The sequence below is a fragment of the Balaenoptera borealis genome (assembly GCF_965194805.1).
Source record: "Balaenoptera borealis genome assembly, contig: HAP1_SCAFFOLD_283, whole genome shotgun sequence".
NCBI lineage: Eukaryota > Metazoa > Chordata > Mammalia > Artiodactyla > Balaenopteridae > Balaenoptera > Balaenoptera borealis.
In genome coordinates, this window is record NW_028123893.1 from 699,605 (window position 1) to 723,539 (window position 23,935).

At 39.1% G+C, this 23,935-nt stretch overlaps 1 long non-coding RNA gene across 16 annotated transcripts in view; it reads left to right on the forward strand.

Annotated features, from left to right (window-relative positions):
- Window positions 1–23,935, forward strand: part of LOC309621325 — a 51,732-nt gene that overhangs the window by 20,409 nt on the left and 7,388 nt on the right. For 7 of the 16 annotated variants that reach the window (XR_014239917.1, XR_014239918.1, XR_014239924.1 and 4 more), the window contains exons 2-5: window positions 15,238–15,374; window positions 16,828–17,058; window positions 20,393–20,477; window positions 23,752–23,870. This is a non-coding gene — a long non-coding RNA (uncharacterized lncRNA). Of the gene's footprint in view, window positions 1–5,308; window positions 5,399–15,237; window positions 15,375–16,827; window positions 17,059–20,392; window positions 20,559–22,303; window positions 22,376–23,751; window positions 23,871–23,935 lie in introns of all 16 variants that reach the window. The other 9 variants (XR_014239923.1, XR_014239919.1, XR_014239921.1 and 6 more) reach the window with 9 other exon arrangements.

Genomic DNA, 23,935 nt, shown 5'->3' on the forward strand with positions numbered 1-23,935 from the left:
ATTTCTTTGAGTTATGGGATAGTCATGCTTTTTTCAGTCGTCATAGATACTCCCCGTCGCTTAAGATTATAAATATATGAGGCTTGAACACACAAAGGAAACTTAGAGATAGTCCACCCCTACTCGAAATTTTATTCTTAAGGGTGGAGAGGCCTTGAATTACAAAGTGACTTGTCTAACTGGTTAATGGTGAAGCCCAAAGGACTAACAAGGCTTCACAGTTCTCCACACACAGGGCTCTTTTCTCCTATAGGAAAAGGGGTAAATAGGTTTTCTTTCTCATGCCAATTCAGGTTGATTTAGTAAGGCCTGGCTGTTGAGAAAGACTGTGGAACTGAGAGCCAGGTACTATAGAAAAGACTAATGTTATTGATGAGGAAGGACTGTTTGCTATATAAACAGAACGGGGAAGTCACCTATATGTTTGCCACCTCCTCTCAAAGCCATGCTTTACACATGTTCTTTGAGATTAAACTTTGAATATTTCTTCTGCCTTGCTTTTTAACAACCATCACTCCCAATATTAATTAATGTTGTCTAAGGTATTTCACTCTAAGAGACGGCCTATGTCTCAGTGGACCAAACTTGGATTTGGTCATTAGGAAATACGTCATTCTCAGTGCTTGGATCCTCATTGGGTTTTCTTGAGCTGTTTTTCATTTCTGACGCTGCTAAATGTTTTAGACTTCTCCATTAGCATCATGTGGCCTGTCTGACTAGGATTTCAAGCTGCCAGGGCAGGACCACAGCTCTGAGTACAGGCTGGCTGTAGTTTTGTCCCTCATTATAAGACCATGGAATACAGTAGGAGAGGAGCGGCAGATACCTTGTCCTTTGTGGTTCCGACAACTTAAGTGCAATTCTTGGCAGCCTGGTTTTAGACTCTGATATGGGCCTTTTCTCATATGACGTTGCAGGAAGCTTTCTCTTGCTGCTGACATGTTCTGACTCCTTGGTTTACTCAGAGGAGTGGTGAAGTAGACATACCTCAAGCCAGGAGCTGCTATGTTGGCCCTTATGCTCTACTTTCTATAACTTTGCAGGATTTTGGAAGAAAATGAGAATATACTCTGGAACTGGAGATACATATACCCACACATAGATTCATATATATATATATTTTCACTTCTTCAGGTCTTTGTCCTCATTCCTATCATCTGGAATTGTTTTGAAAGAAAAACGCATATTACCCTCATAAGGAACTAGAGTTTAACTTCGGAAACTTATAACACATTTATAAAAGACACAAAGTGTTCTCTCTTTTTAGAACTGTTCAAGTGCAAGTCAGATTTGAGTTCAAATGGAATGAAATGCCTGTTTATTTCTGGAAGCAAGTTTAGTTGTTTTCTAGTCCAGATTCTTTGTTTTACAGATGAAAAAATGGAAATCCAGGGTCTAGGAGGGTTAAGTGATATGCTCGGTGGTACATTTCAGAAGAAACAGAATAGGAAAAAGAATCCAGAACTTGCCAATTTTTGGTCTCACGCATTTTATCTCACACCGCACTACTGCCTCTGGGTTTAGAATTACAACAGTTTGGTTTCCTTTTAAACTGATGACTTAGGTTTTTGTTAAGGTTTGATTTACAGTTTAGTAAAAATTTAATACTTATGTTCATTTTGGGTTTTAGCAAGTCAATACTATTCTAGAGTTTTATTTTTATTTTCTTTAAGCCTGTAATGGGCATTGAGGTCTCCCTGTGGTCTCTGGACTTCTCTCTCGGCTTTGAAGATTCTGCTGTTCCCTGCTCCATCTCAACTTATGCATATTCTCAACCACAGGGGAGTCTGGAACATGCCAAACATTATGGTGAGGCTGTTACAACGCTCACCCCGGTCTAAAACCTAAGCCACAGGAGACACAGACTTCTGGTTCTGCAGAAAGCAGGTGTTACAGGTAAGGAAGGGAGCATAATGTACAACAGCCAGATTTTAAACAGCTCTGCTCAGATCTCATATTCCCACACTCCCTCTAATTTACAGGCTTCTGTTCACAGGTAGTTTGAAAACCTATCTGTACCAAATTTAAATATTCAGTGACTTGCCTATAACTAATCATACTTGAAATTTAAAAAGCATGTGTGAACAAGCAATAGCACTAACTAGTACTCACAGGGGAATGTTCCAGCTATATTACAATGAGACTTTTGGCAGTAAAAGCACTCAAGTACTGTTTCTTAAAATGTAAGGATTAGGTGTTCTTGAGGTAGAAAAGAAAAATCTATTCTTTGCAGATGGAGGGGACAATGAAATGGATTCACTAGCAGAGTCACTTTTATGGAAATTTGGATCTGTATTGTGAAATTTTAGCGTTTAAACAAGATCAGAGGCCTTGTAGGATGATTTTTTAACATGCTGGATTAGAAACACCAGACAGAATTGATTCCCAGTAAAATGGAAAACGTCCTGAATTAAAAAGGGGCCTCAAAAAAAAAAAAAAAAAAGGAGCCTCACTTGGTAACACTTAATTTTCTAACATGAGTGCTCCAAACTCTTAATAACTATTTTAAAACACTTGATAATTTCATGTAAGATAAATTTTACGTAAGAATAAAAATGGACAGCGTATATGAATTTGGTGAGACTGAGCATACAATGTGGATTTGCCTTGGAAAACTTGGGCAGTTTTTGAGATTATTGAAGTTGAGCGTCTGTTGCAAGATATCTAAGTGAACTCTCCCAAAGCATTTCCTGGAAGCATTTGCCCAACAAGTAATCTTCAAACAAACGAACAAACATACATACCCACCATTCCTCTATTCCGTGTAATATAATCCATGGACCAACAAGAATAAGCTTATTTTCTACTTGTACAGTTTTTGGGTGATGCTGCTTTTCCTAACCTTCTCACCATCTGTCAAGACGTAACTTTCATTACTCTCCAGCATCACTTTTAACAGCGTCATCTTTCTTTTCGTCCTTTCTCCTTCCCTCCCTCCCTCCTCCTCTCCCCCTTTGTTTTTCTTCCCTGCCTCCTTTTTCTTTCTTTAAAAGGAATCTCTTTTGACCTGTGTTTTCCTCAAGGGTTCAATTGTTTTTATATTTCTCTCCCTCATAATACAGTCTTTGGGGATTTAAAAATACAACATAAATAGAATCTTCTGTGATTTCTCAGCAGAAAGGAAGGTATGGTTTGTATTACTCTCTCTCATAGGATTCTTTATGGGGTAAATATTTCCAGATGCCCCAAATCTCTTTGTTACGTTTACTATAAGAACCAACAACTCTTCCTTTTTCTCTACGGTGACATGATTGTGTCCCGGGATAGCTCCCACTCGTATCGCTATGAAAACAGAAGTTTCATAAACCAGAGATGAGTTACTTCAACTCAGTTTAATTCAATAAACAGTTATTGAACATTTACTGTGTCCAGGATACCATTGGCCATGGTGAATGATACATGATCCCTCCTATCAAGAAATTTGCAATCTAGTATGGGAGAAACTATGCAAATAAATGTCCAACCGTAAGACGACTGCTACGGTATAGTAACAAGCAAAGATTTAGGAACTCGGTAGGTAAGCAAAATAAGTAGAATAGTAAAGATGAGGCTCTTTTGTCAGTATTTTACTTTAGCTCTGTATAGTTTTGAGATATGAAATGGTGTCATTTTACTTTACAGTTCTTGTTACTTTATAATCATTACCACGACTTTGTAGTCATAGCTCATGTGTAAGTTGCTTCACTTATGTGAATGTTATGGAAAGGTACTATGCTTCCGGTAGAGTCTTCTTCAGAAAGAGATTTATTGATTTGAGTTTATAACACTGAATTATGGTTTGGTAATACGTTTTATTTCAACTAGAAGATAGCTACTTTATCGATCCCGTGGGCAAACCCTTACTCTAGATCTGGGCGGTGAGCCCTCTCAGGATCAGCTGTCACACAGCAAGAGGGAAGACTTCCTGGATCAGTTTTCTAAAGTGACAGGTTTATTCCCTGATCAGGACAGAAGATACTCTCTTTTTAACGAACAGGCTAGACTTCTCTGTGTGCGTATTTGTTCCATGTGTTTCGGGGTGAGGATGGGGTTGAGGAGTCTACTCTGTTTTTATGGGGCATGAATCTGGCTTAAAAGTGACAGAGCCCTTTAACAGGGAAATTGCAGCTGGAAGACACCAGCAACTAAGTAGATCTGGGACTTGAGAAACTGTGCCTCCCTGGAGCTATCCAGGGCACTGAACCACTTCTCCTTATGTTGCCTTCTAACCCCGTGAAACAAACGTTCAGACATTTAAAAATATCTAGCTTTTTTTTTTTTTTTTTTTTTTCTGACTAGAGAAATTCTTCAACCTGTATATTTCTGATAATTGTTCTTGCTCTAGTCGTGGCCAGCTGTAGCAGTTCATCTCTTGTGTCTTTTATTCACTAAACAAATATTTAGGTACAACCTTCTCTGCGTTGGGCACTTTTCTCATGGTTAAATTACTCAGATTGAATATGATTATTTTTGCCTTTTTGTGAAATTTGGGTTAAAGAAACAAATTTTATGGGATACCTAAAGGATCTCAGGTTTTCAAGTGTCGTTTGAAGAACCTGGTTTCTGGTCCAAAGGTTGTGTTTGTTTACCTTTGTTTACAGTACTTAGAATAGCCCTTGGCATACAATAGGCAGCACAGAACTTTTATTCCACTGATGATCAGATTTATTTTGTGGAATTTTTTTTTAAATAAATTTATTTTATGTATTTATTTTTGGCTGCATTGGGTCTTTGTTGCTGTGCGCAGGCTTTCTCTAGTTGTGGCGAGCGGGGGCTACTCTTCCTTGTGATGCGCGGACTTCTCACTGCGGTGGCTTCTCTTGTTGTGGAGCACGGGCTCTAGGCGCATGGGCTTCAGTAGTTGTGGCACCTGGGCTCAGTAGTTGTGGCTCCTGGGCTCTAGAACGCAGGCTCAGTAGTTGTGGTGCACGACCTTAGTTGCTCCGCAGCATGTGGGATCTTCCTGGACCAGGGCTTGAACCCGTGTCCCCTGCATTGGCAGGTGGATTCTTAACCACTGTACCACCAGGGAAGTCCCATTTGTGGAATATTTTTCTATACCGTGTTACAAGGAACATATTTCTTTTCAACCTAAAGGTAAAATTCTTTGAAGAAAAATTTTGCTCTAAGTGCTCTAGATGCAACATGCACATAATCCTGATGAATGTAGGCTAAGCATTTTGGGACATTGTCATATACATTAGGACCAAAGTACAAGCTGACCGGAAAGAAAGGGACCAGAAACTTCCAGCTCAGACTTTTCTATTTATGTATTTTCTCAACCATCTTTTCATTCTATTTTATTCATACTAGTCTATTCTGTATTCAGGTAAACAACCACCACCTGTTCACCCCCTCTCCTCCAAAAGAGGAAAAAAAGAATTTTTCCTTTGATGACAGCAACACATGACCCAGGAAGGTGGAGTATATTCTAAACTGTCCTTTTGTAATTCCTTGTTCTAAGCATCGGGCAAGACAAATTGGTCTTGACTTCCCTGGAAATGTTGGTTTCTTTCAGTGAGTATAAGGGGTACAGAATCAACAGTGTTCCTCGTGTTCTCAAGACCAGTTATTGTATGGGTCAGTAAGGCTAAACCCTTCACCCCCAACCTGGTGTTAATTTAATGTTATTCTAAGTAAATATCTGAGACAGACTGAATTTGAGCAGAATATAAAGTATCTGGCTGAAATGGAATCAGGCTCAGTGTTCTAACATAGCGATTTGCCACTACCCACATCTATTTCTGTGGTATGCCTTTTTTTTTTTTTTTTTTTACAACATGTACATTTAGAAACTTGGTAAGGTCCAAACTGTATCATAATTGACATGAAAATGTCAGTTTCTTGGGATTGCCAAACTCAAACACTTTTCTTGGTATCTCAGTGAGAAATCAAATTTGAGGTTGAAGAGTATTGACCAGTAAGCTTCTTTTCTAGAGATTGTTACTCTACCTTTGGTCATGGACCAAGTTTAATTATTCCTGTTGCTTTTATTTCCCATTCCTTAGGGAAGTGATAGGCAGTTGTTTAGTCACCGGAAGTTGTGAGAATTTGTGGATCTCAGCAAAGACCCAAGAGACCTATGCAACAGTATTGTTTTCCTACTTATTACCCAGACCCAGTTTGTTTTAAAATCTATTTACTGATTCCACCCGAGTTGCACGACTTAGTTGTAATATAATCTCTTGATTTCTTGAATTATCTCCAGACTGGACTTCATGATTGATTTCTTTTTCGCCTTTGACTTATTCAGATGGAAATAGGTTAAACAAACAGAAAAACTTGACTATTATTCAAAGGCTGAAGGATTCCTTCATTACTTCCCTCCATTTCCTTGGGAATCAATACCATTGGCTGTTTTCTTTTAGTTAGCATAGTTTTGCTTGCTTAATATAATTGATATAGTAATTTAAGAGTTATATATACGTGGTCTGACTTAACCTTCCAATTCTATGGTGTAATATTACTACTGTCATTTTATGTGTGAGAAAGGTAATGTTCAGGGGGAGTTAAGGAATTTCTAATGACCATAAAATTAGGAGTCAGGACTGAAGATTCAGACCCAGCTCTCTCCGACATTAGTCACTGCTTTTAATCACTCTTCTGCTTGCTTTAATATTTCTTTACTGCCCACATAAAGTGCCATGTCAGAATATAGAAATGGTTATTAACTGAGGAAATAGGAAATATTTTGATGTTTTTAGGGAAATTCAAAACATTGTAGAATAAAACGCTGGACATGATTTTATTGGCAGTTTTATTGCGATGGCTTAAAAGAAATGAAGTTGTTCCTGAAGGTACCTAGTTTATTGTCGTGAAATATATTTGCTTTGCCTCATGCTGTATTTTGTAACACTTGGTCCTGGTAGGGTTTATCTGTGCATGTAGTTTGATATAAAGATCTCAATTTTAACAAATACTGGGAACTATTCGGAGAAAAAGCCAAAACAGATGTGTTTTTACTCAGTAGTTTTTGTTTAGGTCTGAACCTTTGATAGGAATTTGTTCCAAAACTGTGGTTATTACAGAAGATGAAGAAAGCCAAGCTGAACACAAAGTTAGATGACTTGTCTATTTAATTTTAGGTGATACTTGCCGAATGTCTTGAGAAAATATTTTTCAACTTGTTTCAGAATTAGAATAGACTCTGTTGACAGTTCATGCAAGCATATATCTGTTATACCTTTTTAGAAATTCGAAGTAAATTCTTCTTATAAAAGTAATACACAATCAATAATACACGACCATTTTCTATGAGGAAATTTTCAAATGAAAAAACATTAATCTCTAAACATCCATAACCCCAACCAGTTAATATGTTAGTATGTTTCATTCGGTTTTTGACACACACAAATGCACACAAAACTTAACATATAATTATATAATTTTATATGTAATTTTGTATTCCAGTTTTCTACTTAATTAATAGCATTGTCTTATTTTGCATTTCTGTGACTTCCAGGGAGATATAATCTACTTTATTGGCCAGTTGTATCTAATTTGGGGTTCTCTGCTTGTGTGTATGGTGTATGTGTGTGTATAATTTAATATATATATGTGGGTGTGTATATATACACATATGTATAATTAGTTTTCTTGTTTTAGAAAAAGATGCATTGTATTCCTTTTAATACATCACAACTTACCCATTTTATTGGGAAGACTTTGCACATATTAAAATCTGATATATTAGGACTAATCAAGAAGAGGTCAGTGTGACTAAGATGTTTTTTAAATGTTTTTTTGTATTGTATATAGCAACTGGAGCTGCTTTCCCAACAGAAATTTGAAGTAATGCCGAACCTGTGCTAATGAATAGATATAATTAATTGGAAAACTTCATCTGTTTTCCTACAGTGTCCTAAAGACTTTAAAATAATCCCTCAGTACTTTAATCATATCTCCTAGTTTTCTCCTTTAATTTACCTAGCAATATTTTTTCTTTATTTTAAGATCATCTTTAGCCTAATCCATATAGCCCTATTAAATTATCCTATCAAAAACCAACGATAATTTTCTATACCTTTTATTTCCATAGGGAAATATTTTGAGATCCACCAGTGTGATTAAAAAATAGAGCAGGTGGAAGTGGGGCAAGGGTGGGAATTGACATCTGATGCAAGAGCCAAGGAGGAAACCATTGTTTTTACTCTGGTCAGGTGATATCATGCTAGCCTTACATTTCTAAAATTTGAGTATCTTTGGAATTATATTCAACTGCAGCAGTTTAAGTTGTAAATGCTTTAATGTTTTCAAGGTATGTCGTTTAGTGACTAAACTTTTCTAGTGCATTTATTTCAGTAAGGTTGAGGGGATTTCTATTGGATGATCTTCTCCAAATGAGATAAATATTCTAATGGTAACTGTCCTCCTGGAACACATATCTCTTGTTATTAAAAGTTTTCTAAGAGTACTGATGAATTTAAATGACTCACAGTAGCACAATAGGCATTTTAGTTAACCTGATTTTTGGCCACAACTTTTTTTTTCACTGTGAAACTTCTTATTCCAAGATGTTTGAAAAAAGGGGAAAAACTACAAAGAAAAACATAAAATTTAAATGAACTGCCACTACTTAGATAAATCAGGGTCAACATTTTTTTTTTAAAAACATCTTTATTGAAGTATAATTGCTTTACAAAGTTGTGTTAGTTTCTGCTTTATAACAAAGTGAATCAGTTATACATATACATATGTTCCCAGATCTCTTCCCTCTTGCATCTCCCTCCCTCCCACCCTCCCTATCCCACCCCTCTAGGTGGTCACAAAGCACCGAGCTGATCTCCCTGTGCTATGCGGCTGCTTCCCCCTAGCTATCTGTTTTACATTTGGTAGTGTATATATGTCCATGCCACTCTCTCACCCTGTCACATCTCACCTCTCCCCCTCCCCATATCCTCAAGTCCATTCTCTAGTAGGTCTGTGTCTTTATTCCCATCTTGCCACTAGGTTCTTCATGACCTTTTTTCTTTTTTCCTTAGATTCCATATATATGTGTTAGCATACTGTATTTGTTTTTCTCTTTCTGACTTACTTCACTCTGTATGACAGACTCTAACTCCATCCACCTCATTACAAATACCTCCATTTTATTTCTCTTTATGGCTGAGTAATATTCCATTGTATGTATGTGCCACATCTTCTTTATCCATTCATCCGATGATGGACACTTAGGTTGCTTCCATGTCCTGGCTATTGTAAATAGAGCTGCAATGAACATTTTGGTACATGACTCTTTTTGAATTCTGGTTTTCTCAGGGTATATGCCCAGTAGTGGGATTGCTGGGTTGTATGGTAGTTCTATTTTTAGTTTTTTAAGGAACCTCCTTAGACACCATACACAAAAATAAACACTCCCTGACACCATACACAAAAATAAACACTCCCTGACACCATACACAAAAATAAACTCAAAATGGATTAAAGACCTAAATGTAAGGCCAGACACTATCAAACTCTTAGAGGAAAACATAGGCAGAACACTCTATGACATAAATCACAGCAAGACCCTTTTTGACCCAGCTTCTAGAGAAATGGAAATAAAAACAAATAAACAAATGGGACCTAATGAAACTTAAAAGCTTTTGCACAGCAAAGGAAACCATAAACAAGACCAAAAGACAACCCTCAGAATGGGAGAAAATATTTGCAAATGAAGCAGCTGACAAAGGATTAATCTCCAAGATTTACAAGCAGCTCATGCAGCTCAATAACAAAAATACAAACAACCCAATCTAAAAATGGGCAGAAGACCTAAATAGACATTTCTCCAAAGAAGATATACAGATTGCCAACAGACACATGAAAGAAAGCTCAACATCATTAATCATTAGAGAAATGCAAATCAAAACTACAATGAGATATCATCTCACACCAGTCAGAATGGCCATCATCAAAAAATCTAGAAACAATAAATGCTGGAGAGGGTGTGGAGGAAAGGGAACACTCTTGCACTGTTGGTGGGAATGTAAATTGATACAGCCACTATGGAGAACAGTATGGAGGTTCCTTAAAAAACTAAAAATAGAACTACCATATGACCCAGCAATCCCACTACTGGGCATATACCCTGAGAAAACCAGAATTCAAAAAGAGTCATGTACCAAAATGTTCATTGCAGCTCTATTTACAATAGCCAGGACATGTAAGCAACCTAAGTGTCCATCATCGGATGAATGGATAAAGAAGATGTGGCACATACATACAATGGAATATTACTCAGCCATAAAAAGAAATGAAATGGAGGTATTTGTAATGAGGTGGATGGAGTTAGAGTCTGTCATACAGAGTGAAGTAAGTCAGAAAGAGAAAAACAAATACAGTATGCTAACACATATATATGGAATCTAAGGAAAAAAAAAAAAAAGGCCATGAAGAACCTAGTGGCAAGACAGGAATAAAGACACAGACCTACTAGAGAATGGACTTTAGGATATGGGGAGGGGGAGGGGTGAGATGTGACAGGGTGAGAGAATGTCATGGACATATATACACTACCAAATGTAAAATAGATAGCTAGGGGGAAGCAGCCGCATAGCACAGGGAGATCAGCTCGGTGCTTTGTGACCACCTAGAGGGGTGGGATAGGGAGGGTGGGAGGGAGGGAGATGCAAGAGGGAAGAGATATGGGAACATATGTATATGTATAACTGATTCACTTTGTTATAAAGCGGAAACTAACACACCATTGTAAAGCAATTATACTCCAATAAAGATCTTTAAAAAAAAAACATAAAAAGAAATGAAATGGCGGTATTTGTAGTGAGGTGGATGGAGTTAGAGTCTGTCATACAGAGCGAAGTAAGTCAGAAAGAGAAAAACAAATACAGTATGCTAACACATATATATGGAATCTAAGGGGAAAAAAAAAAAGGTCATGAAGAACCTAGTGGCAAGACTGGAATAAAGACACAGACCTACTAGAGAATGGACTTGAGGATATGGGGAGGGGGAGAGGTGAGATGTGACAGGGTGAGAGAGTGTCATGGACATATATACACTACCAAATGTAAAACAGATAGCTAGTGGGAAGCAGCCGCATAGCACAGGGAGATCAGCTCGGTGCTTTGTGACCACCTAGAGGGGTGGGATAGGGAGGGTGGGAGGGAGGGAGATGCAAGAGGGAAGAGATCTGGGAACATATGTATATGTATAACTGATTCACTTTGTTATAAAGCAGAAACTAACACACCATTGTAAAGAAATTATACTCCAATAAAGATGTTTAAAATATATATATATATATAGCAAGGATTACAATAAGTTATTTTACAAAATAGAATCCAAGCATTTAATGGGACTGAGAAAATATGCTCATCATAAACTTTTACGTGTTTACTAGTAGAGCAGCACAATGTGTAAACTGACAAAAGCTTAATAGAAGTGTGACTGTTTCATAAACCTCTCAATATTTGACAGACCAAATAGATGAGAAATACGAAGGGTAGGGAGCAGGGGGTGGCAAACTTTTTCTGTAAAGGGCCACATAATAAATATTTTAGGTATTGTGGGCCACATGCTGTCTCTGTCACAGATTCTACTCTTTTTTTTTTTTTTTTAACAACCCTTTAAAAATGTAAAAATCCTTCTTAGTTTGTAGGCTATTCAAAAACAAGCCACAGGCTGGATTTAACTTGTAGACCATAGTGGGCCAACCCCTGAAATGGAAAATTCAAATAATATATTTAATAAGGCAATTTATAATGAATTTTTAAAGTATGCATCAAACTTTGTACCTTAGAGATGTTTTCTATGCTTGTACAACGAGAGCTGCTTTGGTTGCAAGTTTAGAAACTCTCTTGAATTAGCTTAACGTGGTGAAGGAGCCATGATGAGCATCTAAGGAGCCATAATCCAGCTGGCTTCAGGCTCCAGCCCTAGTCTGAATGGCCCTGACCAAGGGAACAGGTCTCACCGCCATGATGGAAAAAGGCATTATCCGAGAGGGGATTGCGAGTTGAGCAGATACTCAAAACATATCTGTGACACGACAGCCTTCGGAGAACAAGTGTGTGTCACACACACACAAACACAGGCACGCACGTACACAAATGCTCATTCCTCCAAGGATGGCACTTCCTAAGGGGATCCCAGTTTCTCAGGCGTTTTTCAGATTGTGGGTTGTCACCTATTAATGGTAGAAGATTCATTTAGTGTGTTGTTTGGCACTTGAAAAAATGAAATAGAATAACAGAAAATATCAGCATATCTTTACCTGTAAGGTTAGGTGTTGTTTTGAGATTTTCAGCTTCTGTTTTATATAAAAATATATATTTGTCTAAGAAGTTTACAAAACACTAAATTCTTGGCACAACCACAACTGTAGTCAGCCCCTGTCCTGAAGGAGGGAACCAACCCCATGTGGACTAAATTCTCAATTCACCCACCTCCCAGCACACATGCCAAAAAAGGGGGCTGTCTCGAAGTGTGAAACACTCACCCTGGGCTTCATTGTCTAACTGTATGAAGTTGAACATGGTCCCAGTGAATGGGAGATCATTCATCTTTTTCTGTGTTCTCCATGATTTTAAGTAATATTTACGCTATCTACTCCTAGAAAGTTTGAAGAGACTCAGCTGTTGGGCTGGCTGGAATATGTACCTGTTTCACTGACAGTTTTTAAATTTTTACTTGTTTTTTTATTTATTTGGTTGCACCGGGTCTTAGTTGCGGCGTGCATGTGGGATCTAGTTCCCTGACCAGAGGTCGAACCTGGGCCCCCTGCGTTGGGAGCATGGAGTCTTATCCACTGCGCCCCCAGGGAAGTCCCTGTCAGTTTTTAAAATAAATTTATTTATTTTACTTTTGACTGTGTTGGGTCTTCGTTGCTACGCGCGGGCTTTCTCTAGTTGCAGCGAGCGGGGGTTACTCTTTGTTGCGGTGCGCGAGCTTCTCATTGTGGTGGCTTCTCTTGCTGCGGAGCACAGGCTCTAGGCGTGCGGGCTTCAGTAGTTGTGGCACACGGGCTCAGTAGTTGTGGCTCGCAGGCTCTAGAGCACAGGCTCAGTAGTTGTGGTGCATGGGCTCTGTTGCTCTGCGGCATGTGGGATCTTCCCGGACCAGGGCTCGAACCCATGTCCCCTGCATTGGCAGGCAGATTCTTAATCCCTGGCAGTTTTTTTAAATGACAATTTCATCTCTTTCAAAGTTACTGCTCTGTTCAGTTCTGCTACTCCTTTTTGCATTAATTTTGGTCATTTATGTAAAAATCATTTATTTTCTTCAACTTTTCAAATATATTAATGTTAATTTGTAGAAGCCCTTCTCTTATACTTATCAAATCTCTTCTACATGTCTCCTTTCTAATATTTAATGTTATATGTTTATTTTTCAGAACTGTACTTGCTAGAGGTATGTCTATTTTATGGTTGTTTGTTGTTTTCAGAGAAATGGCTCTTGAATTTAATTCTATCATTTTTGCATTTTTAAATTCATTATTTTAGCTCTTATCTTTCTCAATTTCTTCCTTCTGCTTTCCTCAGATTTAAAAAATACATATTTTTTTGCAATTTCTTTACTAATTTCTTGAGAATTCTTGATGTATTTATTTTAACTTTTTCCTAATTAATAACGAAGCCATTTCAAGTAATGAATTTTCTTAAATACCGTTTTGGCCTGATTCCATAATTGGAGTGTTTTAAATGATTTTTGACTGTTTTTCCACTGAATCTTCTATTTTAATTTTTAAAATTATTGTATTGTGACAACAGAAAGTGGCTTTCTGGCTTTTGAAAATTATGATTCTGCTTTTGAAAATTAATGGAGTTTTCATATGTGGAATCTAATTTTTAAAAAAATAATATAAATGAGGGCTTCCCTGGTGGCGCAGTGATTAAGAATCCAGTGCCAATGGAGGGGCCACAGGTTCGAGCCCTGGTCCGGGAAGATCCCGCATGTGGTATCTAAGCAACTAAGCCCGTGCACTGCAGCTACTGAGCCTGCACCCTAGAGCCCGCGAGCCACAACTACTGAGCCCACGTGCTACAACTACTGAAGCCCGCGCCCCTAGAGCCCATGCTCCACAGCAAAAGAAGCCGTGGTGATGAGAAGCCCGTGCACCGCAACGAAGAGTAGCCCCTGCTCACCCCAACTAGAGAAAGCCCCCGTGCAGCAATGAAGACCCAACACAGCCAAAAGTAAATAAATAAATTTATATTAAAAACATATATATAAATGAACTTATTTACAAAACAGAAACAGACTCACAGATTTCGGAAACAAACTTATGGTTACCAAAGGGAAAACGTGAGGGGGAGGGATAAATTAGGAGTTTGGGATTGACATATACAAACTACTATATGTAAAATAGATAACCGACAAGGACTTACTGTATAGCACAGGGAACCCTACTCCATATTCTGTAACAGCCTATATGGGAAGATAATCTGAAAAGGACTGTATATGCATAACTGAATCACTTTTCTGTACACCTGAAACTAACACAATATTGAAAATCAACTAGGCTCCAATAAAAATTTTTTTTTAATTAAATGGAGTTTTTATTTCTGATTAATACATGATAGATTTTTGTAAACATTTCAGTAGACTCCTTCTGGAGCTGTCTGGCCAACTTGAACCCCTTCTTTGAGAATTGTCATCTCCCCCCCCAGGGTGGGTTTTCGTAATATGTGACTTTGCTTTCCACTCCCATGCCACACCTGCTCCCACCTCCCCAAGAGCTAAATGAACACATCCAAGTTGGGCCAAACAAGTTTTTTCTCCCAGGAACTCGGTATTGAGGCTCAGTGACATATGGAGCTCTGCTCTCCTCTGGTTTTTCCAACTGTGGGGAAACCTATATCGTACCTTGTGCATGAAAAAGTAAAGTGGGGAGAAAGAGAGGGAAGGAGGGGGGAGGGAGAGGTATGGGGGAAGGGCAGAAGACTGAATCCTTGGCTCCTGGCAATTCTCCAGCTTCCTGTTTTATTTTCTTCTTGAAGTGTGACTACATTTCAACCTCTGAGTTCCAAGAGATGCTCCTGTACACTAGAGTAAACTCCTTTTCTTGGCCTAGGGCAGTTTGAGTGGATCTCTATTCCCTGCATAAGCAGGTATGAAGGATGTTTGGATGGAGAACTGAACTCAGTGTCTCTGTTCCCTTGGAAACGGTTTGTCCCACGAAGAAGTAAACATTCGCTTCCCTTCCAGGCAGGGGAGAGCAGAGAATTATGATATCTCAATGCTGAGTCACTCCTCTTTGTCCACGAGGAAGGAAAACTGCTCAATGTTTCTTGACAATCAGGGCTTTTCCTAATCTAGAATCAAGAGCTCCTATCAAAGAAAAGGAGAGACCAGGCTTTTTTGGTGTGGAAAGGAGCTTGGCCTCAACACTGGAGGAGGCTGGGAAAGAAGTGGATGTGCATTCTGAAAACGAGCTGTTTTCCAGGAGGTGCCAGGTGAGTGGGCAAGAGGAGGCCCTCTGTGGAGGCTGGCCTTGGGGTCCCCCAGCTGTGCTGGGCCAGAGTCCTCACTGACCCACCACCCAGCTTTTTAACCATTGACTGCACAAAGCTTTATTCTTTAAAAAAAATTTTTTTTAAATATTCATTTTATTTTTTAATTTTCCTTATTCCTTTGGCTGCGTCGGGTCTTAGTTGTGGCACGCGGGATCTTCGTGGAGGCACGCGGCATCTTTTTGTTATAACGCACGGTCTCTGTTGCGGTGCTCGGGCTTCTCTCTAGTTTCGGCCTTCAGGTTTTCTCTCTCTAGTTGTGGCGTACGGGCTCTCTCATTGAGGCGCGCGAGCTCAATAGTTGTGGCGCGCAGGCTTAGTTGCCCTGTGGCATGTGGGGTCTCAATTCCCCAAACAGGGCTGGAACCCGGGTCCCCTGCATTGGCAGGCAGATTGTTTAACACTGGACCACCAGGGAAGCCGCAAGCTTTACTCTTTTATTCACTTTTGACCCCGTTTTTACCCCCTCTTTCCTAACCTGCATAGGCAAGCATCCTAATGTGTTTGAGATGCTAAGTATTTTTTTTTATTTGCTCGTATGAAAACATTTACTGTTGTTTTATGTGCATGTGTATTTTGAGATATAATTCACATGTCATATAATTCACCATTTTAGCATGTACAGTTCAGTGGTTTTTAGCATAGTCACTGTGTTGTGTAAGCATTAGCACTACTGTGCATGTATAATTAATTTACATAAGGGTATTCTGTATTGTCATTCTGTTTCTTACTATTTTTGTAAGGCATCCACGCTGCTGCATGCACATCTGGTTCATTGCTTCTCACTGCTGCAGAGAAGTCCCTAGTGTAATCTACCACATTTTTCTTATCCACTCCCTCTGCTATGGACACCTAGGTTAACTCCAAATCCCCCTCCAACCAATGCTTCAGTGAACATCCTCGTACCTGCCCCCTTGTGGGCGGGCGTGAGAATTGCTCTTCTGGAGGGGACTGGGTACAGGCTGAGCGACCACCTGATTCCACCAAGTACCACCGCATGGTTCTCTAGAATCACTGCAGCAATCCACACTTCCATTGCTGTTCCCATAACCCCACAGGCTCCCAGCATCATCAGCTTTCTGCTTTCTGCCCTTCTAGCCAGTATAAAGGGATATATTCTTGTTTTGTCTCACTTCTCAATACCACTGACATTGTATGTATCTTCATATGCTGATTAGCCTTCTGGGTTCTTCTTCTTGAATTGCCTGTTTTTTGTTGTTACTGTTGTTTGGATTTGCTTCTCTCTTTTTTCCCAATTGGACTTCCTTTATTTTTTTCTTTCCCTGTATCCTCTAGATAAGAGACCATGTTTGGTTTATATTCTGCAAATATCTTCTCCCAGTCTGATCCTGCTGTTATTTTTTTCCCCGTGGTCTCTCATTTTCCATGTGGTTAGAAAATTCAAGCCGCCTACACCCAGAGCCAGTGCCAGTGAAGTGAAGTCCACACCAGTTCATACCAGTTCACACCAGTGGAAACCTGACTCTGCCACAGACGCCCTCACCTGCGACCACAGGGGTAGAGGGGCCCGGCCCCTGCCACAGGTGTGCTCTGCTGTCCCCTGGCTCCACTGTGACAGCTTCTGGAATATTCCCTCACCCGCCTCCCATCAACCGTAAAACCAAAGGTGACTTGGGCACCCTGTGAGGCAGTGAGGGTGGGGACCCCTCCCAAGGAGGGTGGGGGAGTGGGATGGGGAAGGGGCAGAGGGCTAAGCCCGAGGGGAATTTTGGGGAGGAACAGTAGGTTTTCTTTTTTTAAGTGCTTTTAAAATGTATTTACATTTATATTTATATTTATATTTATATTTTGGCCACACGGCATGCAGGATCTTAGTTCCCCCGACCAGGGATCGAACCTGTAGCCCCCTGCAGTGTAAGTTCCAAATATTAACAACTGGACCACCAGGGAAGTCCTGGAACAGTAGGTTTTCAAATACAAAAAGGCTTTATCAGGGTAGAAATTGGTTTGGAGAGTTGGTCTGTAAGTAAAAGACCCTCAGGGAAAATATGAAGTTGGGGCTCCTGAGGGTTACCCCATCCCAGGCAGGGAAGCTGGTCATCTACGTAGTCAGGGAAGGATGCCCTTGGGTCTCAGCCTCCCTGAAGTTAAGGCTTAAATCAGACTCAAAGTCTTGCATAAAATGTACCAGAAAAGTGACAAATTCCAGACCAATGTGGCTTGGCTGGAAACAAAACAAAGAAAGCCAAACATTTGAAAATACTGAAATCCAGTCTAGTAATCACGCCGAATTACAACAACTGAGTTCTGTACTTTGCTGTCACCTCTAGTGCTGAGGGTTAAGTCCATTGAGTTGGAGTCTGGTGATTGCAGTGGGGTGTGTGGGAGGATCCTGAACTGGGAGGAAACCCAAACTCTTGGGCTGCACTGGGCGCTTCCCTCCAGGCACCGCTGCTGCGCCAGGGCGGACAGGTCTCCCTTCGCAGCCATTCTGGATGACAGGCTTGAAATGCAGCATCAGTGGATGCTGATGCCATGGAAACCTCCCCAGTCCATTTTTCCTCTCCATAAGCCGAGACTAAGACGTTTAAAATGAGACAAGAAGGTGTGGTCCAGCTCCAGCTGTTTAACTAACTGATAGTTATTCATAGAACTGCCTGGCCCAGCACGACAAGATGCTAACCTCTGTATTGGGTTTTGGCAAGTCAAGCAATTAAAAATAACATTTAAAAAAAAAAAGGTCATGAAGAACCTAGTGGCAAGACGGGAATAAAAACACAGACCTACTAGAGAATGGACTTGAGGATATGGGGCGGGGGAAGGGTAAGATGTGACAAAGTGAGAGAGTGGCATGGACATATATACACTACCAAATAAAATAGATAGCTAGTGGGAAGCAGCCGCATAGCACAGGGAGATCAGCTCTGTGCTTTGTGACCACCTAGAGGGGTGGGAGGGAGGGAGACGCAAGAGGGAAGAGATATGGGAACATATGTATAACTGATTCACTTTGTTATAAAGCAGAAACTAATGCACCATTGTAAATCAGTTATACTCCAATAAAGATGTTAAAAAAAAACAAACATTGTCAGGCAGCCTACTAAGGCTCCGTGTAGTTATGTCACCAGGCCAAGAAAAGTGTGTTAAGTGAGGGCCGATGGGTGACTCAGCACCCTGCCCCTGCTCTAGTGCACCCATCTGAAGATGAGAACCACACAGAAAGAAGAAGAGCGGAGGGCCAGAGAGACAAATTAAGACATCATACGTATCCCCAAATTCAACCATGACGGAAGCAACTTCTGTCCATTCTGGTACTTTCATTTCTTGCTTAAGAAAGTTTCAGGAGGATTTCTCTTGTGGGTCACCAAAACATTCTGACTAATACAGGTGGTGTAAATGTAAGAAAGGAGAGAAAAATTTTCACTCATTACATTAACTACCTGGAAAACCCCAGAGAATCAGCTGAAAACTTATTCAAGCAAATAAGAGTAAGGATGAATTTTTTAATTCAGTAAGTGGTGTTGGGATGTTAGATCCCTACTTCACACCAAAATACATTTCAGAAAAAAAAAATAGATGTAATTAACCCATAAAAGAAATAGAAGAAAATATGGATACATTTTTATCTGATTTGAAAAGCCTTTCTTACCATTCAAACCAAAGCAGAAGACAAAAAAGACAGACTTGTAAAAATTAACTCTTCTGTTTTAATAACAATAAAGCACAGAATGAAAAATCAATTAAGATAGGGAATTTGGCAGGAGGATCAGGGTTAGGGCTTCCAGGGGCCGTCTTTGGGGGAGGGGAAGATGATTGATTTGATTTGGGGAGTGTTGGTATTTGTGGGAACCGCTCTGTCAAAATGCACTAGAAATAGACACATGTGTCTAAAACTGAGGGTGACCCCAAGGTTAGAGACATGTGTTTGGGACAATTCAGCATACAGATGATAGTTAAATCTACTAGAGTGGCTGGGATTACCCCAGAGTGAGAAAAGAAGTGGTCCCCAGAACCTGGCAGGACACTGACATTTAAAACCCAGGAGGATTCTTAGGTCCTTCAGGGCAGGAGGTGCTCCAGGTCTGAGTTATCCTTGTGGCCCGGATATTACCTAGCACCGTGCCAGGTACATACTGGATATTCTATACACACCTTTTTTTTCTTGTTTTTAAACATCTTTATTGGAGTACAATTGCTTTGCAATTCTGTGTTAGTTTCTGTTTTATAACAAAGTGAATCAGCTATACATATACATGTATCCCCATATATATCTCCTCCCACTTGCGTCTCCCTCCCATCCTCCCTATCCCACCCCTCTAGGTGGTCACAAAGCACTGAGCTGATCTCCCTGTGCTATGCGGCTGCTTCCCACTAGCTATCTATTTTACATTTGGTAGTGTATATATGTCCATGCCACTCTCTCACTTTTATACACACCCTTTTGATTGTTTCCGTTAGTTTCTTAAATTTAATTCATTTAAAAATAGGTCAATTCATATGATTCAAAATTCAATGAGTGTGAAAGGATATCTTCTTGGTATCCCTGTCCCTCAGCCACTATTTTTCCTCCCTGGAATCAATGAAAAGCAACACCTTCTTGCATATCATTTCAGAGATAGTTTATGCGTATGCGAGCAAAAAAAAAAAAAATATATATATATATATATGCACACACACACATATGTATATAAACTCTCTGGTTTCAACTCCTTTTTTCAATTGACACAATATTTCAGAGATTGTGTCATGTCAATAAATCAAGAGTTTTTTCATTCTTTTTATGACTGTACAGTATTTCCATCTCTAGATTACCATAATTTGTTTAACCAGACCGTTTGTGATAGCTATAAACGTTATTTACAATATTTTGCTTTCACTAACAATGCCGGAATAGAGAATTTTGATTGCGTGTCATCCGACGGTGGTGGTTTTGAAATGTGTCACCTTGATTAGGCTGAACCGCGGGCTTCACAATTCCCTGTCATGTATGTTTCCTGCAGGGTGGATCACAGAAGACATTTTGGTCACATGAGATTGGAGGACAGATGTAAAGATGCAACTAACTGCTTGTTTTGACCTTGGAAGGTGAGGGCAGGACCACCGTGTGGTTTTGTAGCTCACAAGACTTGTGGCTCATCTGTGGGCTGACCTCCTTGGAGTGAAGAGGTGGGCTGTAGCCACTCTCAGCTTAGAAAAAATTCTGTCATGTTTTCTCATCTGCTTTTACAGCTTGCTTTTCTGTATTTAAATATGTAGCCCCTTTGGAATTTGTCCATTTGTTTACCCAGTAGTTCCAAGGCCATTTATTGAATACTCTGTATTTTCCCCATTGATTTTAATGCCATCTTTACCATATTATACATATTAGATTATACTATACATTCCTATATGTATTTGGGTCTGTTTCTAAACTTTCTCATCCTTTCTACTGATTTGTGCATAACAATTTATTTATTGAAATTTACAATATTAAAAAATATCTAATTGGTCCAATCCCCCTTAATTACTTGTTTTTCAAAATGTTAGTGGCAAATCTTGTTTTTTCCTTCCCGTTTTATTGGGATGTAATTGACATGCAGCTGTATATTTATGTACAGCATAATGATTCGACTCATATACATCATGCAATGATGACCACAGTAAGTTTAGTGAACATCTATCATCTCATATAGATACAAAATAAAAGAAAAGGAAAAAACTTTTTTCCTTGTGATGAGAACTCTTAGGATTTACTTTCCTAATGACTTTCATATATAACATACAGCAGTGCTAATTATATTTATCATGTGTTTCATTACACCCCTAGTACTTATTTATCTTATAACTGGAAGTCTGTACTTTTTTTTTTTTTTTTTTTAAGTTTAATTTTTATTTATTTATTTATTTATGGCTGTGTTGGGTCTTCGTTTCTGTGTGAGGGCTTTCTCTAGTTGTGGCAAGTGGGGGCCACTCTTCATCGCGGTGCGCAGGCCTCTCATTATCGCAGCCTCTCTTGTTGCGGAGCACAGGCTCCAGATGCGCAGGCTCAGTAATTGTGGCTCACGGGCCTAGTTGCTCCGTGGCATGTGGGATCTTCCCAGACCAGGGCTCGAACCCGTGTCCCCTGCATTGGCAGGCAGATTCTCAACCACTGCGCCACCAGGGAAGCCCTGGAAGTCTGTACTTTTGACTGCCTTCATCCAATTTCCCCTCCCCCAACTAGTAGCCAGAAATCTGATCTCTTTTTCCATGAGTCTGTTTGTTTTGATGTGTAATTGACCTATGACACTATGTTAGTTCCTGTTGTACAACACAGTGATTCAATATTTCTATACATTTCAAATGATCACCATAAGTCTAGTTACCATCTGTCACCACACAAAGATATCACATAGTTGTTGGCTATATTCCCCATACTGTACACTTCATACCCTTCACTCCTTTACTTGGTAACTGAAGTTTGAACCCTCATCGATTTCTTTCCTCCCCCTTCCTCTCTGGCAACCACCTGTTTGCTCTCTGTATCTATTACTCTGCTTCTGTTGGTTCATTTGTTTTGCTTTTTAGATGCCACATATAGGTGAAATCATAGTGTTATTTGTTTTTCTCTGTCTTCTATACAAGGTTTAGACTCAACTTCTCGAATTTAAAAATTCATTTAAAAATTTTATTGGAATTATGTTAAATTTATAGAGACTTGATATTTTTATGATATTGAGTCTTCCCAGCTAAGAACAGTACACTTTTCACTTGGTCAGCTTTTCCTTTGTGTCCAAAAGTAAATTTAAAAATTTTCTTTGTAGAAACTGCACATTTATTGGTAAGTTTATTTCTAGCTATTTTATCTTTTTGTGGGACAACTGAAATGTCTGTCTTTTCTTTCATTATATTTTCCTCCAATTGGCTATAATTTATACATTTTTTTTCCCCAGTTGGGCTCTTAGGCGGGACACACCTGAAGTGTTCCAGCCTAGTAATCGTTGCTTTTTTTTTTTTTTTTCTTGGTAAGTTTCCTAGGCAGCCTTGAGAACAGTAAGTTAATACTACAGCTCTCTTGCAAATTTCTCTCTTAGCCACTCAGTTTCAAAATTCCTCAGCAAGGTCACAGATGGTGTCCCTCTTTGCTGGTATTTTAGTCAAATCAAGGTTTTTGTTTATGCTTTTTTTCTTCAAGCCAAATAGTAGAGATATTTTTGGTAAAACTGGAGTTTGATCTCATCAAGTCTCCAGGCCAAGCACTCAGGAAGCAGGCCAGCAGCGCTGTTATCTGTTCCGAGGACCCCACTGGTGTGGATGATTGTATGTCTGTAGAAATTGCTAAGGCCATATTCTCATGCCCTCTTGTGAACTGATACAACTCTGCAGTGCTCGGAGTATAAAAATCACTATGCTTTCAGCATATTAATTCATTAGAAATGGTTAGAACAGCAAGGGAGTTTTGAGATCAGGCATGTAGTCTAAAGCTTTCATTTTATAGATGAAGAAGGCCAAGGTAGTTGAAAAGTGATGAATTAAAATTGCAGACTTTGGATGCCAGAGTGGGTGCCGTCTCTTCCAACTTACACTGTCTTTTCTCCTTGAACTTAAAATGTCTCAACACTTCAGAGGAGCACCTACAATAGTCACTGTTTCCACCATAAGCACCAGAGTGAAAACACCTGGTCAAGACATCCCACCTTCACTGATATTCAGGCCAGGAGCTGTGTTTGACCCTGTTTGTCCATCTCCAGACCTTTGTGCTAATCCAGCAGTTCTCAGAATGTGGTCTGGGGACCCCTGGGAGATTGCAAGACCCTTTCAGGAAGTTTTCAAGGTTGAAACTATTCTTATAATAATATTACAACATTATTTGCCTTTTGCTCTCATTTGCTCAGGAACGTTTTCCAGAATTTTCCAAGAAAGTATACTTAGGATATAAATATGTGCATTTTCAGACATTAACTAAGTTCGTTCTCAGTACTTTTGCTGAGCTCTTACTACTTCAGTTATACTTGCTATAATGTCTTTAATCTCATTATTGTCAAAACACTTGTTATTTTGAAATCCTGAAGTTTGTCTCCAGCCTATGTGGAAACTAAGTAAGCACATTTTGTTGTCTTGATTTGCAGTCATTTTTTTTTGAGATTTTTAAATATCTATGTATAATTAATGTACAATATTACAAAAGTTACAGGTGAACAATGTAGTGATTCATAACTTTTAAAGGTTAGACTCCATTTATAGTTACTGTAAAATATTGGCTCTATTGCAATCATATTTTTAAATATTAAAAACTTTTCTAAAATTTTAAACATTTTGTAAAACTATTTTGAAATTTAATAAAATTTTATTCTAAAATAAAAGAAAATTTATTTATAATATATCTTTCTTATTTTTAAAGGTGAATGGTTACTTTCTCAGCCCACAGCTTCACCATCTGCATATAGTCATTTCTCTGGCTCAGAAGGCAGGAACTTTCAAAGAAAAAGGGTGAAATTGTGAATAAGAAATAAAAATATGGTGAATATTACCTTTTCCTTGGTTGTATACATGTTAATAATTCATTATTATTTCGAAAGTATTAC